General features: G+C 47.1%; 1 protein-coding gene across 2 annotated transcripts in view; it reads right to left on the bottom strand.

Annotated features, from left to right (window-relative positions):
* The window catches only part of CABLES1 (Cdk5 and Abl enzyme substrate 1), an 89743-nt gene that overhangs the window by 65169 nt on the left and 19460 nt on the right, over positions 1-5114 (bottom strand). The window lies entirely within an intron of this gene.

The raw sequence follows: 5114 nt of genomic DNA, 5'->3' as shown, positions 1-5114 counted from the left end.
ACTTCAAGACTTGGGTCAAATACTCACAGGCCAGAGCCTGGAATGCAGGTGAGCTCTGAGCTGTGCCCATTCGGCAGAGAGGCAAGGCTGATGGGATCGTGGGGAACCAGAGTCCCGGTGAGGGTGCACGTAGAGGGTGGGTGCCTGGTGAGTCTCTCTGGAGCCTTTGGCTCTGCTCGATGGGGTCAAGCCCAGGCCAGCTAGGGTTTCACTGAGTGGCAGGAATCTTGGAAAAAGCTGACAGATGACAGTCAAAGCAACACCAAAGCAGAGATGAGGGCCCGCTCTGAAAATTGGGTAGATTCCTAAAGATCACAAGAGAAATAATAACACTGTGCTCTATCAAAAGGAAAGGAGAGAGCAGCAAAACAGAAGGACTTCGCAAAATTTTAGCAAGAAATGGAGGCATGAATCAAGATATTCAGGGCAGAGGAGAAGCGTGTATATATACCATGGGAAGGCTCAACACACACAAACCTTGCCCTCCGCCACCGAGGACAAAGCTCACCTGAATTATAAACTATCATTCACTCGTGCATTCACATGCACACCCATCATTTATTAAATACTCCTGACAAGGTGCTGGGAAATCAGGGATGAACAGAGCACAGTCCCTGCCTTTAGGGACATTCTGGTGGGGAGACACCTTAAGAGAGATTATAAAAAGTAAAAAAAAAAAAGGAGAGTGCACTGACAGATGTGTCTGACATATGGGAGCAAAGAGGGAGGACCTCAGGGCTAGGCTGAGGAGGAACAAATCCGGGAAGGCTTCCTGGGTGTCAGTGCTGGGACGGACCTTGGAGATCACTCATCCAGGTGAAGAGACCGTGCACCGCCCGGCTGCACAGGTCGTGTGTTAGCAAAGCCTCGGTAGGCGCTCCGGATAATGTATCCCACCACCATCTCACCACCAAAGGGAAGACCAGACTCTGCCCTTCTTCTCAGCCAACACATATTCAGGTTAAAAAGGCAGTCTTAGCTGTTTCTCTAAAATGCAAAGCAGCCCCTCAAATTTCTCCCTGCTCAGCCTGGGAGGTTCAGTTCCTGGATTTTGACACGTCCTTTGAAATGGAAGCTTGTCAAGCATCAGACCAAACGAGGCTCACTCTGAGGCCGGGCTGGGCCTATTAAATTGGCGCCAAGATTTAATGCCTCATAATCATCAAGAGCCCAGGTTCCCAGGTTCATAAAAACCCAGCAGTCTACTAAAAGGCATAAGGGGCATAAACGGACCCGAGGCCCATCAACGCGCCGCCCGAGAAGCCTTGGGTGTGTGGTCCTGCAGCCTGGAAACACTGAGTGTAAAGCTGGGAAGCCCCCCACCGCCCCCTGTCAGAGGCCAAAGCGAAGGTGTGGGAAGAAGGGGACGTGCATCCTGTCTGTGTTGAGACATCCCTCAGACAGCACCCAGGCTCTCAGGAGCCATCAGACCAGACCTAAAGGCCGGCAGGCCCGTTACGTTTCTCTCTCATGCTGTGAACCTTATACCCAAGCACTCTGAGGGCTTTACAGACGTCGCTGCGTTTAATTCTCACAGCCCCCTGTAAGGCGGGTAGTATTCAGAATCTCATTTCACAGATGGAGGAACTGAGGTCCCGACACGGTACGTAACTTGCCCAAGGCTCCAGGGCCAGGAGGTGGTAGGTATGGAACAGGGCAACTTCCATACCGAACAGTCTGGGGTGGCGCTTTGAAAAGGAGATTGCAGTCTTGCATCTCTTCCAGAACTAGCAGCTTATAACATCATGGGGGAAGGAGTGGGTTGTCTTCCAAAGAGGAGCTGGGAGGGGCAGAGGGCTGTTCAGGGATCCCTCCCTCACACAGGGCTGGCTGCCCATACGGCCACCGCCAAGCCCAGGCAGGAGCCACGTGCCCCTTGGCCACCCGTGACCCCACACAGTTGCTGGCTCCAATCAGCAGAAACTTCAAAGGAGTCTTGGGAGAGGCTCTGCAGGTCACACGCTGCTTTAAACCCTCTCATGTACTTATCGGAGCAACAGGACACCTGCCCCAGGGTCCTTTCAAATTCTGATGAGTTCTCCAGATGTTTGTTTGAAAGTGACGCTCTAAGGGTTTCTGCTAGGTTTGACAGAAAGCCTTTAAGCTTCCATTTCAAAGTTTATTTTCGAATGAAAGCTATTTTGCCAAAGAAACAAGAACTCCTTACCCAACCAGGCAGGAATGGTGGGTTTAAAAACAATTAACTTTGGAACCTTGGATTGGGCCGGGGGACACTTCATTCTTGGAACTCTAAGGCCCCTCTAATGTTAGAAATACCTGAGTTTTCCTCACACTCTAGGCTTAATGTGTTTAATCATTAGATCAGGACCTCAGGAGACTAGAGCCTGGTAGAGATCAGGCATCGTGGGCTCCTGTGGGGGGATTCTCTTCCAGGCTCAGCTGTCAGCCCTGTCCTGGGGCTCAGCTTTGCTCTATGCCCTGGAATTTTTTTTTTCCCTATTAAGGTTTTTTTTAATTGTAAAATATACATACGTAACAGAAAATTTACCATTTTAAGTGTAAAATTTGGTGGCATTAAATATATTCACATTGGCTTTTTAAAATTTTGTAATAACTTTTTAAAATTGAAATATAGTTGATTTACAATGCTGTGTTAGTTTCTACTGCACAGCATAGTGATTCATATATATATGTATATATATTCTTTTTCATATTCCTTTTTCATTACAGGTTATTACAAGTTATTGAATATAGTTCCCAGTAGGACCTTGTTGTTTTATCTATTCTGTATATAGTAGTTTGAAAATACACTCACATTGTTGTGCACCGTCACTACCCTCCAACCTAAACTCTGTGCTCTTATTAAACACTCTCTACTTCACCCACCACCCTGGAAACCACCATTTTCCTTTCTGTCTCTGTGGATTTCACTATTTTAGGTTCTTCATCTAAGTGAAATCACACAGTATTTGTCCTTTTTCACTTAGCATAATTCATCCACGTTGCATGAGTCAGAACTTCCTTCCTTTGAAAGCTGGATAGTAGTAGAGACCACATTTTGTTGACTTTCATCCCTTGATGGACACTTGGGTTATTTCCAACTTTTGGCTGTTGTGAATCACGCTGCTATGAACATGAGTGGGCAAATATCTGTGCCAGTTCCATGCCTGGCTTTTTTTGTTTCTTGAATTCTGGAAGGGCAAACTGGCATCAGTCCCATCAGACGCCCCAGGGTTGCCTTGGAGGGGCCCTGAGGGGCCACAGGTGTGAAAGGAGCAGAGGCAGAACCAGGAGCTGCCCACACAGCCACAGGTGTCACTCAGAGGGCTGCCAGCTCAGCTCCCGTGTTTATGGGAACCGTCTTGTTGCTTCTACGCAGTCCCTGTGTGCCCATCTCCTTCCCTGCCCCAAACACACCTTTCCCTCCAAGGAGGCAAAGCCACCCACAGGGCCCCCAGGGCACACATAGGCTGGAGCTTTCGGCGTCGGGGTCCCTTCCCACCTCCCTCTCGCCTATCTCTGCACACGGAGCTCCTCCTTGCTCCCGTGGCATCCTGGATGAGGCTGTCATTGCACGCCCTGCACTGTCCAGATGGATTCTCCTGTCTGGTTCTCCTAGGTGACTCAGGGCTAAGTTCAGGACTAACTCATATTAGGTGCAAAATAAATACCTGTCAAATGATGGAACAAGCCCAAATCATCAGCTCCTCAAAACCCCCAAACCAGTTAGCACTCATTGAACACTGTACAAATTATAATCGACAGAAACTACCCCATATGTCTTTCTTGAGCATGGCACCTTGATGGTCTTTTAAAGTAAATTCTGAATGAGCTAATATAATTGCAAAAAAGGAGGCATCTGGTTAGTAAAACAGACCCTGAATTTCCAAACAGCTTTTTGAAAAAACTGGCCTGCAGCTGGACCATCGGGAGCCCGAGGATTCTTGGTGGGTCCCAGGCTGTGTGTGTTACGTGGCCCCGTTTTCAGACACGTGAGGGGAAAGATCCAGGAAGTCTCCCAACGAAGCCTGGAAAGTTTTTGTTTTTTAAGTGGGAAGGGGAAAAAAAAAAATGTGGGATTGAAATGACCATTAAGCAAACATAAAAATATGAAAGCACGCTCCCAGGAGATTAGGGGAAATCATTTTGGCTAACAATGATCTTGAGATTAGTTTTATCAAGTGAATCAAGCACCAGTGAACGAGAGATCTGGTTTCTATTTCCAGCTTCCCGCGCCCTGGCTCAGTCATTCAGAAATTAACTTCTACTCCTTGTTTTTTTTCCTACTTTAAAATGAGGGAAATGCCACCCTTCCTCCTCCGTTAAGACCATCAGCAGAGAAGTTGTAATCGACCCAGAACCTACTGCAGACTGACTTCTGACACCACGGAGAAAATTTAATAAGCTCCCACCAACAGACACGTGCAAGATGCGATTTAATGACAAGGGAGGGATTCATAATTTAGTGAAAAAAGGAAACTTGCAAAACGGTATCTGCACTTTGGTCTCTAGTATTAAAAAAAGAGAGAGAATAGAACACACACCATAACCAAGGTTAATTGACGGGTTCTAACCCACCCGTATCTGTGCACGCCCTATGCCAAAACATTAACTGGTCATCTCTGGGTAATTTGAATTTCTGTTTTTTTCTAAATGTTTCACACAGGTATTCCTTTTTGTTACCAGAAAATAATATGGAGTTCTAAAAAATGATGCATTCATATTACACACAGAGACCTAAGTATGCCTGTGTGTATGTGTACCGTGCTTGCATTCCAGGTGACAGTAAAGGATCAACAGAGCCATTAGTGAAGAAAGCACATGGAAGGGCAAGAAATGGGATAAAAGGTTGGTAAGATGACCCCTTATGATTAAGTGACTTCTTGCCCAGTTGCTTGCACCACACATCAAAAAATCCCTAGAATTGCTTCTTTCCAGCAGGCAGGAAATCACTCATTTCCCCTGAAATGTGAACTTTCAGGCACCAAGTCTGATGAGGAATCATTGCATTCAAACCAACCTTCCCTTTCCTTTTGTAAATCATCTCTGAAGGAGAGACTGCTTCTAGATAGGTGGAGGGGAAGCGAGGCCCGGTGGAGGGGCGGGGGGCTGAGAGAGAGGATGCAGAAGGGGCTTCGGGAAGGGTCTGAGGA

Source organism: Camelus ferus, chromosome 24 (genome assembly GCF_009834535.1).
Source record: "Camelus ferus isolate YT-003-E chromosome 24, BCGSAC_Cfer_1.0, whole genome shotgun sequence".
NCBI lineage: Eukaryota > Metazoa > Chordata > Mammalia > Artiodactyla > Camelidae > Camelus > Camelus ferus.
This window is presented reverse-complemented; position numbering and strand designations above follow the sequence as displayed.